Source organism: Pelmatolapia mariae, linkage group LG14, assembly GCF_036321145.2.
Source record: "Pelmatolapia mariae isolate MD_Pm_ZW linkage group LG14, Pm_UMD_F_2, whole genome shotgun sequence".
Lineage (NCBI taxonomy): Eukaryota > Metazoa > Chordata > Actinopteri > Cichliformes > Cichlidae > Pelmatolapia > Pelmatolapia mariae.
The window spans coordinates 36,509,244-36,519,116 of NC_086239.1; the positions used below are offsets into that span (position 1 = coordinate 36,509,244).

Genomic DNA, 9,873 nt, shown 5'->3' on the forward strand with positions numbered 1-9,873 from the left:
GACGGTGCGCTCTTTCACTTGGCTCACAGGGAGGGAGCCGCTTCAAATCTCCGCCCACCCACAGTACCTCAGAGGCCTGCGGAGCTCCCTGGAATTGCGCGCTTTCTTCTATTATTTCTTTTGAACAACGAGGAGAGGGCCCAGCCAGACGGCAGACCCTGCCAAAAAATAGGTGCAACTCCTTAGCCTCACTCTCCACGGAAGTCTTTAGTAAAAGGCGAAAGACTTGTACGTTATGAAGAGAAGCCAGAGTGTGTGTTTCTTTGGCCTCGCAGGAAGCCGCAGTGACTCCTCGTCCCGGCTTCCGGCGTCACGGTAGGCCCTGTTTGCTTGGCTGAAGCGGCAGATCTCAGGCCCCGCCTGCTCTGCTCCAGAGCTCCACTTTGACAGGAGAGGACGTTCGCGGCTTCAGGCTGCTTTCTGGCTCTTGGCTTGGCAGACCTTAACTTGTTTGGCTTTCTTGCTTTTGCACAAAGTCAGCAAAGGGGGCACCGTTCCCGGAGGCGCTGCAATACCGGGTCGATGCGTGGAGCGAACGGAGCGAGCCCCTTATTCGGCTCCCTGTTCTAAAAATGCGTTTAATACGTTGCCCCCGAATCGGGGGCGTATCAGATATTAAACTGATAAGAACAGATACTACACTTGATCTTAGCCAAAAGGCCGAGAAGCGATGGCCTCCTGCGGGTTCCTGGCTGAGCCGCCTTCTCGGGACACTTCTCGCTTGTGACGGTGCGCTCTTTCACTTGGCTCACAGGGAGGGAGCCGCTTCAAATCTCCGCCCACCCACAGTACCTCAGAGGCCTGCGGAGCTCCCTGGAATTGCGCGCTTTCTTCTATTATTTCTTTTGAACAACGAGGAGAGGGCCCAGCCAGACGGCAGACCCTGCCAAAAAATAGGTGCAACTCCTTAGCCTCACTCTCCACGGAAGTCTTTAGTAAAAGGCGAAAGACTTGTACGTTATGAAGAGAAGCCAGAGTGTGTGTTTCTTTGGCCTCGCAGGAAGCCGCAGTGACTCCTCGTCCCGGCTTCCGGCGTCACGGTAGGCCCTGTTTGCTTGGCTGAAGCGGCAGATCTCAGGCCCCGCCTGCTCTGCTCCAGAGCTCCACTTTGACAGGAGAGGACGTTCGCGGCTTCAGGCTGCTTTCTGGCTCTTGGCTTGGCAGACCTTAACTTGTTTGGCTTTCTTGCTTTTGCACAAAGTCAGCAAAGGGGGCACCGTTCCCGGAGGCGCTGCAATACTTTTCTTCTATTATTTCTTTTGAACAACGAGGAGAGGGCCCAGCCAGACGGCAGACCCTGCCAAAAAATAGGTGCAACTCCTTAGCCTCACTCTCCACGGAAGTCTTTAGTAAAAGGCGAAAGACTTGTACGTTATGAAGAGAAGCCAGAGTGTGTGTTTCTTTGGCCTCGCAGGAAGCCGCAGTGTCTCCTCGTCCCGGCTTCCGGCGTCACGGTAGGCCCTGTTTGCTTGGCTGAAGCGGCAGATCTCAGGCCCCGCCTGCTCTGCTCCAGAGCTCCACTTTGACAGGAGAGGGGTGACTGGAGAGGACGTTCGCGGCTTCAGGCTGCTTTCTGGCTCTTGGCTTGGCAGACCTTAACTTGTTTGGCTTTCTTGCTTTTGCACAAAGTCAGCAAAGGGGGCACCGTTCCCGGAGGCGCTGCAATACCGGGTCGATGCGTGGAGCGAACGGAGCGAGCCCCTTATTCGGCTCCCTGTTCTAAAAATGCGTTTAATACGTTGCCCCCGAATCGGGGGCGTATCAGATATTAAACTGATAAGAACAGATACTACACTTGATCTTAGCCAAAAGGCCGAGAAGCGATGGCCTCCTGCGGGTTCCTGGCTGAGCCGCCTTCTCGGGACACTTCTCGCTTGTGACGGTGCGCTCTTTCACTTGGCTCACAGGGAGGGAGCCGCTTCAAATCTCCGCCCACCCACAGTACCTCAGAGGCCTGCGGAGCTCCCTGGAATTGCGCGCTTTCTTCTATTATTTCTTTTGAACAACGAGGAGAGGGCCCAGCCAGACGGCAGACCCTGCCAAAAAATAGGTGCAACTCCTTAGCCTCACTCTCCACGGAAGTCTTTAGTAAAAGGCGAAAGACTTGTACGTTATGAAGAGAAGCCAGAGTGTGTGTTTCTTTGGCCTCGCAGGAAGCCGCAGTGACTCCTCGTCCCGGCTTCCGGCGTCACGGTAGGCCCTGTTTGCTTGGCTGAAGCGGCAGATCTCAGGCCCCGCCTGCTCTGCTCCAGAGCTCCACTTTGACAGGAGAGGACGTTCGCGGCTTCAGGCTGCTTTCTGGCTCTTGGCTTGGCAGACCTTAACTTGTTTGGCTTTCTTGCTTTTGCACAAAGTCAGCAAAGGGGGCACCGTTCCCGGAGGCGCTGCAATACTTTTCTTCTATTATTTCTTTTGAACAACGAGGAGAGGGCCCAGCCAGACGGCAGACCCTGCCAAAAAATAGGTGCAACTCCTTAGCCTCACTCTCCACGGAAGTCTTTAGTAAAAGGCGAAAGACTTGTACGTTATGAAGAGAAGCCAGAGTGTGTGTTTCTTTGGCCTCGCAGGAAGCCGCAGTGTCTCCTCGTCCCGGCTTCCGGCGTCACGGTAGGCCCTGTTTGCTTGGCTGAAGCGGCAGATCTCAGGCCCCGCCTGCTCTGCTCCAGAGCTCCACTTTGACAGGAGAGGGGTGACTGGAGAGGACGTTCGCGGCTTCAGGCTGCTTTCTGGCTCTTGGCTTGGCAGACCTTAACTTGTTTGGCTTTCTTGCTTTTGCACAAAGTCAGCAAAGGGGGCACCGTTCCCGGAGGCGCTGCAATACCGGGTCGATGCGTGGAGCGAACGGAGCGAGCCCCTTATTCGGCTCCCTGTTCTAAAAATGCGTTTAATACGTTGCCCCCGAATCGGGGGCGTATCAGATATTAAACTGATAAGAACAGATACTACACTTGATCTTAGCCAAAAGGCCGAGAAGCGATGGCCTCCTGCGGGTTCCTGGCTGAGCCGCCTTCTCGGGACACTTCTCGCTTGTGACGGTGCGCTCTTTCACTTGGCTCACAGGGAGGGAGCCGCTTCAAATCTCCGCCCACCCACAGTACCTCAGTGGCCTGCGGAGCTCCCTGGAATTGCGCGCTTTCTTACTTTTCTTCTATTATTTCTTTTGAACAACGAGGAGTGGGCCCAGCCAGACGGCAGACCCTGCCAAAAAATAGGTGCAACTCCTTAGCCTCACTCTCCACGGAAGTCTTTAGTAAAAGGCGAAAGACTTGTACGTTATGAAGAGAAGCCAGAGTGTGTGTTTCTTTGGCCTCGCAGGAAGCCGCAGTGACTCCTCGTCCCGGCTTCCGGCGTCACGGTAGGCCCTGTTTGCTTGGCTGAAGCGGCAGATCTCAGGCCCCGCCTGCTCTGCTCCAGAGCTCCACTTTGACAGGAGAGGACGTTCGCGGCTTCAGGCTGCTTTCTGGCTCTTGGCTTGGCAGACCTTAACTTGTTTGGCTTTCTTGCTTTTGCACAAAGTCAGCAAAGGGGGCACCGTTCCCGGAGGCGCTGCAATACTTTTCTTCTATTATTTCTTTTGAACAACGAGGAGAGGGCCCAGCCAGACGGCAGACCCTGCCAAAAAATAGGTGCAACTCCTTAGCCTCACTCTCCACGGAAGTCTTTAGTAAAAGGCGAAAGACTTGTACGTTATGAAGAGAAGCCAGAGTGTGTGTTTCTTTGGCCTCGCAGGAAGCCGCAGTGTCTCCTCGTCCCGGCTTCCGGCGTCACGGTAGGCCCTGTTTGCTTGGCTGAAGCGGCAGATCTCAGGCCCCGCCTGCTCTGCTCCAGAGCTCCACTTTGACAGGAGAGGGGTGACTGGAGAGGACGTTCGCGGCTTCAGGCTGCTTTCTGGCTCTTGGCTTGGCAGACCTTAACTTGTTTGGCTTTCTTGCTTTTGCACAAAGTCAGCAAAGGGGGCACCGTTCCCGGAGGCGCTGCAATACCGGGTCGATGCGTGGAGCGAACGGAGCGAGCCCCTTATTCGGCTCCCTGTTCTAAAAATGCGTTTAATACGTTGCCCCCGAATCGGGGGCGTATCAGATATTAAACTGATAAGAACAGATACTACACTTGATCTTAGCCAAAAGGCCGAGAAGCGATGGCCTCCTGCGGGTTCCTGGCTGAGCCGCCTTCTCGGGACACTTCTCGCTTGTGACGGTGCGCTCTTTCACTTGGCTCACAGGGAGGGAGCCGCTTCAAATCTCCGCCCACCCACAGTACCTCAGAGGCCTGCGGAGCTCCCTGGAATTGCGCGCTTTCTTCTATTATTTCTTTTGAACAACGAGGAGAGGGCCCAGCCAGACGGCAGACCCTGCCAAAAAATAGGTGCAACTCCTTAGCCTCACTCTCCACGGAAATCTTTAGTAAAAGGCGAAAGACTTGTACGTTATGAAGAGAAGCCAGAGTGTGTGTTTCTTTGGCCTCGCAGGAAGCCGCAGTGACTCCTCGTCCCGGCTTCCGGCGTCACGGTAGGCCCTGTTTGCTTGGCTGAAGCGGCAGATCTCAGGCCCCGCCTGCTCTGCTCCAGAGCTCCACTTTGACAGGAGAGGACGTTCGCGGCTTCAGGCTGCTTTCTGGCTCTTGGCTTGGCAGACCTTAACTTGTTTGGCTTTCTTGCTTTTGCACAAAGTCAGCAAAGGGGGCACCGTTCCCGGAGGCGCTGCAATACTTTTCTTCTATTATTTCTTTTGAACAACGAGGAGAGGGCCCAGCCAGACGGCAGACCCTGCCAAAAAATAGGTGCAACTCCTTAGCCTCACTCTCCACGGAAGTCTTTAGTAAAAGGCGAAAGACTTGTACGTTATGAAGAGAAGCCAGAGTGTGTGTTTCTTTGGCCTCGCAGGAAGCCGCAGTGTCTCCTCGTCCCGGCTTCCGGCGTCACGGTAGGCCCTGTTTGCTTGGCTGAAGCGGCAGATCTCAGGCCCCGCCTGCTCTGCTCCAGAGCTCCACTTTGACAGGAGAGGGGTGACTGGAGAGGACGTTCGCGGCTTCAGGCTGCTTTCTGGCTCTTGGCTTGGCAGACCTTAACTTGTTTGGCTTTCTTGCTTTTGCACAAAGTCAGCAAAGGGGGCACCGTTCCCGGAGGCGCTGCAATACCGGGTCGATGCGTGGAGCGAACGGAGCGAGCCCCTTATTCGGCTCCCTGTTCTAAAAATGCGTTTAATACGTTGCCCCCGAATCGGGGGCGCATCAGATATTAAACTAATAAGAACAGATACTACACTTGATCTTAGCCAAAAGGCCGAGAAGCGATGGCCTCCTGCGGGTTCCTGGCTGAGCCGCCTTCTCGGGACACTTCTCGCTTGTGACGGTGCGCTCTTTCACTTGGCTCACAGGGAGGGAGCCGCTTCAAATCTCCGCCCACCCACTGTACCTCAGTGGCCTGCGGAGCTCCCTGGAATTGCGCGCTTTCTTCTATTATTTCTTTTGAACAACGAGGAGAGGGCCCAGCCAGACGGCAGACCCTGCCAAAAAATAGGTGCAACTCCTTAGCCTCACTCTCCACGGAAGTCTTTAGTAAAAGGCGAAAGACTTGTACGTTATGAAGAGAAGCCAGAGTGTGTGTTTCTTTGGCCTCGCAGGAAGCCGCAGTGACTCCTCGTCCCGGCTTCCGGCGTCACGGTAGGCCCTGTTTGCTTGGCTGAAGCGGCAGATCTCAGGCCCCGCCTGCTCTGCTCCAGAGCTCCACTTTGACAGGAGAGGACGTTCGCGGCTTCAGGCTGCTTTCTGGCTCTTGGCTTGGCAGACCTTAACTTGTTTGGCTTTCTTGCTTTTGCACAAAGTCAGCAAAGGGGGCACCGTTCCCGGAGGCGCTGCAATACTTTTCTTCTATTATTTCTTTTGAACAACGAGGAGAGGGCCCAGCCAGACGGCAGACCCTGCCAAAAAATAGGTGCAACTCCTTAGCCTCACTCTCCACGGAAGTCTTTAGTAAAAGGCGAAAGACTTGTACGTTATGAAAAGAAGCCAGAGTGTGTGTTTCTTTGGCCTCGCAGGAAACCGCAGTGTCTCCTCGTCCCGGCTTCCGGCGTCACGGTAGGCCCTGTTTGCTTGGCTGAAGCGGCAGATCTCAGGCCCCGCCTGCTCTGCTCCAGAGCTCCACTTTGACAGGAGAGGGGTGACTGGAGAGGACGTTCGCGGCTTCAGGCTGCTTTCTGGCTCTTGGCTTGGCAGACCTTAACTTGTTTGGCTTTCTTGCTTTTGCACAAAGTCAGCAAAGGGGGCACCGTTCCCGGAGGCGCTGCAATACCGGGTCGATGCGTGGAGCGAACGGAGCGAGCCCCTTATTCGGCTCCCTGTTCTAAAAATGCGTTTAATACGTTGCCCCCGAATCGGGGGCGTATCAGATATTAAACTGATAAGAACAGATACTACACTTGATCTTAGCCAAAAGGCCGAGAAGCGATGGCCTCCTGCGGGTTCCTGGCTGAGCCGCCTTCTCGGGACACTTCTCGCTTGTGACGGTGCGCTCTTTCACTTGGCTCACAGGGAGGGAGCCGCTTCAAATCTCCGCCCACCCACAGTACCTCAGAGGCCTGCGGAGCTCCCTGGAATTGCGCGCTTTCTTCTATTATTTCTTTTGAACAACGAGGAGAGGGCCCAGCCAGACGGCAGACCCTGCCAAAAAATAGGTGCAACTCCTTAGCCTCACTCTCCACGGAAGTCTTTAGTAAAAGGCGAAAGACTTGTACGTTATGAAGAGAAGCCAGAGTGTGTGTTTCTTTGGCCTCGCAGGAAGCCGCAGTGACTCCTCGTCCCGGCTTCCGGCGTCACGGTAGGCCCTGTTTGCTTGGCTGAAGCGGCAGATCTCAGGCCCCGCCTGCTCTGCTCCAGAGCTCCACTTTGACAGGAGAGGACGTTCGCGGCTTCAGGCTGCTTTCTGGCTCTTGGCTTGGCAGACCTTAACTTGTTTGGCTTTCTTGCTTTTGCACAAAGTCAGCAAAGGGGGCACCGTTCCCGGAGGCGCTGCAATACTTTTCTTCTATTATTTCTTTTGAACAACGAGGAGAGGGCCCAGCCAGACGGCAGACCCTGCCAAAAAATAGGTGCAACTCCTTAGCCTCACTCTCCACGGAAGTCTTTAGTAAAAGGCGAAAGACTTGTACGTTATGAAGAGAAGCCAGAGTGTGTGTTTCTTTGGCCTCGCAGGAAACCGCAGTGTCTCCTCGTCCCGGCTTCCGGCATCACGGTAGGCCCTGTTTGCTTGGCTGAAGCGGCAGATCTCAGGCCCCGCCTGCTCTGCTCCAGAGCTCCACTTTGACAGGAGAGGGGTGACTGGAGAGGACGTTCGCGGCTTCAGGCTGCTTTCTGGCTCTTGGCTTGGCAGACCTTAACTTGTTTGGCTTTCTTGCTTTTGCACAAAGTCAGCAAAGGGGGCACCGTTCCCGGAGGCGCTGCAATACCGGGTCGATGCGTGGAGCGAACGGAGCGAGCCCCTTATTCGGCTCCCTGTTCTAAAAATGCGTTTAATACGTTGCCCCCGAATCGGGGGCGTATCAGATATTAAACTGATAAGAACAGATACTACACTCGATCTTAGCCAAAAGGCCGAGAAGCGATGGCCTCCTGCGGGTTCCTGGCTGAGCCGCCTTCTCGGGACACTTCTCGCTTGTGACGGTGCGCTCTTTCACTTGGCTCACAGGGAGGGAGCCGCTTCAAATCTCCGCCCACCCACAGTACCTCAGAGGCCTGCGGAGCTCCCTGGAATTGCGCGCTTTCTTCTATTATTTCTTTTGAACAACGAGGAGAGGGCCCAGCCAGACGGCAGACCCTGCCAAAAAATAGGTGCAACTCCTTAGCCTCACTCTCCACGGAAGTCTTTAGTAAAAGGCGAAAGACTTGTACGTTATGAAGAGAAGCCAGAGTGTGTGTTTCTTTGGCCTCGCAGGAAGCCGCAGTGTCTCCTCGTCCCGGCTTCCGGCGTCACGGTAGGCCCTGTTTGCTTGGCTGAAGCGGCAGATCTCAGGCCCCGCCTGCTCTGCTCCAGAGCTCCACTTTGACAGGAGAGGACGTTCGCGGCTTCAGGCTGCTTTCTGGCTCTTGGCTTGGCAGACCTTAACTTGTTTGGCTTTCTTGCTTTTGCACAAAGTCAGCAAAGGGGGCACCGTTCCCGGAGGCGCTGCAATACTTTTCTTCTATTATTTCTTTTGAACAACGAGGAGAGGGCCCAGCCAGACGGCAGACCCTGCCAAAAAATAGGTGCAACTCCTTAGCCTCACTCTCCACGGAAGTCTTTAGTAAAAGGCGAAAGACTTGTACGTTATGAAGAGAAGCCAGAGTGTGTGTTTCTTTGGCCTCGCAGGAAACCGCAGTGTCTCCTCGTCCCGGCTTCCGGCGTCACGGTAGGCCCTGTTTGCTTGGCTGAAGCGGCAGATCTCAGGCCCCGCCTGCTCTGCTCCAGAGCTCCACTTTGACAGGAGAGGGGTGACTGGAGAGGACGTTCGCGGCTTCAGGCTGCTTTCTGGCTCTTGGCTTGGCAGACCTTAACTTGTTTGGCTTTCTTGCTTTTGCACAAAGTCAGCAAAGGGGGCACCGTTCCCGGAGGCGCTGCAATACCGGGTCGATGCGTGGAGCGAACGGAGCGAGCCCCTTATTCGGCTCCCTGTTCTAAAAATGCGTTTAATACGTTGCCCCCGAATCGGGGGCGTATCAGATATTAAACTGATAAGAACAGATACTACACTTGATCTTAGCCAAAAGGCCGAGAAGCGATGGCCTCCTGCGGGTTCCTGGCTGAGCCGCCTTCTCGGGACACTTCTCGCTTGTGACGGTGCGCTCTTTCACTTGGCTCACAGGGAGGGAGCCGCTTCAAATCTCCGCCCACCCACAGTACCTCAGTGGCCTGCGGAGCTCCCTGGAATTGCGCGTTTTCTTCTATTATTTCTTTTGAACAACGAGGAGAGGGCCCAGCCAGACGGCAGACCCTGCCAAAAAATAGGTGCAACTCCTTAGCCTCACTCTCCACGGAAGTCTTTAGTAAAAGGCGAAAGACTTGTACGTTATGAAGAGAAGCCAGAGTGTGTGTTTCTTTGGCCTCGCAGGAAGCCGCAGTGACTCCTCGTCCCGGCTTCCGGCGTCACGGTAGGCCCTGTTTGCTTGGCTGAAGCGGCAGATCTCAGGCCCCGCCTGCTCTGCTCCAGAGCTCCACTTTGACAGGAGAGGACGTTCGCGGCTTCAGGCTGCTTTCTGGCTCTTGGCTTGGCGGACCTTAACTTGTTTGGCTTTCTTGCTTTTGCACAAAGTCAGCAAAGGGGGCACCGTTCCCGGAGGCGCTGCAATACCGGGTCGATGCGTGGAGCGAACGGAGCGAGCCCCTTATTCGGCTCCCTGTTCTAAAAATGCGTTTAATACGTTGCCCCCGAATCGGGGGCGTATCAGATATTAAACTGATAAGAACAGATACTACACTTGATCTTAGCCAAAAGGCCGAGAAGCGATGGCCTTCTGCGGGTTCCTGGCTGAGCCGCCTTCTCGGGACACTTCTCGCTTGTGACGGTGCGCTCTTTCACTTGGCTCACAGGGAGGGAGCCGCTCCAAATCTCCGCCCACCCACAGTACCTCAGAGGCCTGCGGAGCTCCCTGGAATTGCGCGCTTTCTTCTATTATTTCTTTTGAACAACGAGGAGAGGGCCCAGCCAGACGGCAGACCCTGCCAAAAAATAGGTGCAACTCCTTAGCCTCACTCTCCACGGAAGTCTTTAGTAAAAGGCGAAAGACTTGTACGTTATGAAGAGAAGCCAGAGTGTGTGTTTCTTTGGCCTCGCAGGAAGCCGCAGTGACTCCTCGTCCCGGCTTCCGGCGTCACGGTAGGCCCTGTTTGCTTGGCTGAAGCGG

At 55.1% G+C, this 9,873-nt stretch overlaps 26 non-coding genes across 26 annotated transcripts; all 26 read right to left on the bottom strand.

Annotated features, from left to right (window-relative positions):
- Positions 1 to 141: 141 nt before the first annotated feature.
- LOC134641986 (U5 spliceosomal RNA) lies at positions 142 to 255 on the bottom strand. The gene has a single exon (XR_010095724.1). It is a non-coding gene; the product is annotated as a U5 spliceosomal RNA (small nuclear RNA).
- A 226-nt stretch (positions 256 to 481) lies between these two features.
- Positions 482 to 672, bottom strand: LOC134642293 (U2 spliceosomal RNA). Its single transcript, XR_010096019.1, has one exon. It is a non-coding gene; the product is annotated as a U2 spliceosomal RNA (small nuclear RNA).
- Positions 673 to 866: 194 nt separating this feature from the next.
- On the bottom strand, positions 867 to 980 carry LOC134641987 (U5 spliceosomal RNA). The gene has a single exon (XR_010095725.1). It is a non-coding gene; the product is annotated as a U5 spliceosomal RNA (small nuclear RNA).
- Positions 981 to 1,280: 300 nt separating this feature from the next.
- On the bottom strand, positions 1,281 to 1,394 carry LOC134641988 (U5 spliceosomal RNA). Its single transcript, XR_010095726.1, has one exon. It is a non-coding gene; the product is annotated as a U5 spliceosomal RNA (small nuclear RNA).
- A 240-nt stretch (positions 1,395 to 1,634) lies between these two features.
- On the bottom strand, positions 1,635 to 1,825 carry LOC134642294 (U2 spliceosomal RNA). The gene has a single exon (XR_010096020.1). It is a non-coding gene; the product is annotated as a U2 spliceosomal RNA (small nuclear RNA).
- Positions 1,826 to 2,019: 194 nt separating this feature from the next.
- Positions 2,020 to 2,133, bottom strand: LOC134641989 (U5 spliceosomal RNA). The gene has a single exon (XR_010095727.1). It is a non-coding gene; the product is annotated as a U5 spliceosomal RNA (small nuclear RNA).
- A 300-nt stretch (positions 2,134 to 2,433) lies between these two features.
- On the bottom strand, positions 2,434 to 2,547 carry LOC134641990 (U5 spliceosomal RNA). Its single transcript, XR_010095728.1, has one exon. It is a non-coding gene; the product is annotated as a U5 spliceosomal RNA (small nuclear RNA).
- Positions 2,548 to 2,787: 240 nt separating this feature from the next.
- On the bottom strand, positions 2,788 to 2,978 carry LOC134642295 (U2 spliceosomal RNA). Its single transcript, XR_010096021.1, has one exon. It is a non-coding gene; the product is annotated as a U2 spliceosomal RNA (small nuclear RNA).
- A 203-nt stretch (positions 2,979 to 3,181) lies between these two features.
- Positions 3,182 to 3,295, bottom strand: LOC134641991 (U5 spliceosomal RNA). The gene has a single exon (XR_010095729.1). It is a non-coding gene; the product is annotated as a U5 spliceosomal RNA (small nuclear RNA).
- Positions 3,296 to 3,595: 300 nt separating this feature from the next.
- On the bottom strand, positions 3,596 to 3,709 carry LOC134641992 (U5 spliceosomal RNA). The gene has a single exon (XR_010095730.1). It is a non-coding gene; the product is annotated as a U5 spliceosomal RNA (small nuclear RNA).
- Positions 3,710 to 3,949: 240 nt separating this feature from the next.
- LOC134642297 (U2 spliceosomal RNA) lies at positions 3,950 to 4,140 on the bottom strand. The gene has a single exon (XR_010096023.1). It is a non-coding gene; the product is annotated as a U2 spliceosomal RNA (small nuclear RNA).
- Positions 4,141 to 4,334: 194 nt separating this feature from the next.
- LOC134642097 (U5 spliceosomal RNA) lies at positions 4,335 to 4,448 on the bottom strand. Its single transcript, XR_010095831.1, has one exon. It is a non-coding gene; the product is annotated as a U5 spliceosomal RNA (small nuclear RNA).
- A 300-nt stretch (positions 4,449 to 4,748) lies between these two features.
- LOC134641993 (U5 spliceosomal RNA) lies at positions 4,749 to 4,862 on the bottom strand. Its single transcript, XR_010095731.1, has one exon. It is a non-coding gene; the product is annotated as a U5 spliceosomal RNA (small nuclear RNA).
- Positions 4,863 to 5,102: 240 nt separating this feature from the next.
- On the bottom strand, positions 5,103 to 5,293 carry LOC134642393 (U2 spliceosomal RNA). Its single transcript, XR_010096116.1, has one exon. It is a non-coding gene; the product is annotated as a U2 spliceosomal RNA (small nuclear RNA).
- Positions 5,294 to 5,487: 194 nt separating this feature from the next.
- On the bottom strand, positions 5,488 to 5,601 carry LOC134641994 (U5 spliceosomal RNA). The gene has a single exon (XR_010095732.1). It is a non-coding gene; the product is annotated as a U5 spliceosomal RNA (small nuclear RNA).
- Positions 5,602 to 5,901: 300 nt separating this feature from the next.
- Positions 5,902 to 6,015, bottom strand: LOC134642031 (U5 spliceosomal RNA). Its single transcript, XR_010095768.1, has one exon. It is a non-coding gene; the product is annotated as a U5 spliceosomal RNA (small nuclear RNA).
- Positions 6,016 to 6,255: 240 nt separating this feature from the next.
- LOC134642298 (U2 spliceosomal RNA) lies at positions 6,256 to 6,446 on the bottom strand. Its single transcript, XR_010096024.1, has one exon. It is a non-coding gene; the product is annotated as a U2 spliceosomal RNA (small nuclear RNA).
- Positions 6,447 to 6,640: 194 nt separating this feature from the next.
- LOC134641996 (U5 spliceosomal RNA) lies at positions 6,641 to 6,754 on the bottom strand. Its single transcript, XR_010095734.1, has one exon. It is a non-coding gene; the product is annotated as a U5 spliceosomal RNA (small nuclear RNA).
- A 300-nt stretch (positions 6,755 to 7,054) lies between these two features.
- LOC134641997 (U5 spliceosomal RNA) lies at positions 7,055 to 7,168 on the bottom strand. The gene has a single exon (XR_010095735.1). It is a non-coding gene; the product is annotated as a U5 spliceosomal RNA (small nuclear RNA).
- Positions 7,169 to 7,408: 240 nt separating this feature from the next.
- On the bottom strand, positions 7,409 to 7,599 carry LOC134642334 (U2 spliceosomal RNA). The gene has a single exon (XR_010096059.1). It is a non-coding gene; the product is annotated as a U2 spliceosomal RNA (small nuclear RNA).
- A 194-nt stretch (positions 7,600 to 7,793) lies between these two features.
- LOC134641998 (U5 spliceosomal RNA) lies at positions 7,794 to 7,907 on the bottom strand. Its single transcript, XR_010095736.1, has one exon. It is a non-coding gene; the product is annotated as a U5 spliceosomal RNA (small nuclear RNA).
- Positions 7,908 to 8,207: 300 nt separating this feature from the next.
- On the bottom strand, positions 8,208 to 8,321 carry LOC134641999 (U5 spliceosomal RNA). Its single transcript, XR_010095737.1, has one exon. It is a non-coding gene; the product is annotated as a U5 spliceosomal RNA (small nuclear RNA).
- A 240-nt stretch (positions 8,322 to 8,561) lies between these two features.
- LOC134642299 (U2 spliceosomal RNA) lies at positions 8,562 to 8,752 on the bottom strand. The gene has a single exon (XR_010096025.1). It is a non-coding gene; the product is annotated as a U2 spliceosomal RNA (small nuclear RNA).
- A 194-nt stretch (positions 8,753 to 8,946) lies between these two features.
- On the bottom strand, positions 8,947 to 9,060 carry LOC134642000 (U5 spliceosomal RNA). The gene has a single exon (XR_010095738.1). It is a non-coding gene; the product is annotated as a U5 spliceosomal RNA (small nuclear RNA).
- A 226-nt stretch (positions 9,061 to 9,286) lies between these two features.
- LOC134642300 (U2 spliceosomal RNA) lies at positions 9,287 to 9,477 on the bottom strand. The gene has a single exon (XR_010096026.1). It is a non-coding gene; the product is annotated as a U2 spliceosomal RNA (small nuclear RNA).
- Positions 9,478 to 9,671: 194 nt separating this feature from the next.
- Positions 9,672 to 9,785, bottom strand: LOC134642001 (U5 spliceosomal RNA). Its single transcript, XR_010095739.1, has one exon. It is a non-coding gene; the product is annotated as a U5 spliceosomal RNA (small nuclear RNA).
- Positions 9,786 to 9,873: the final 88 nt, after the last annotated feature.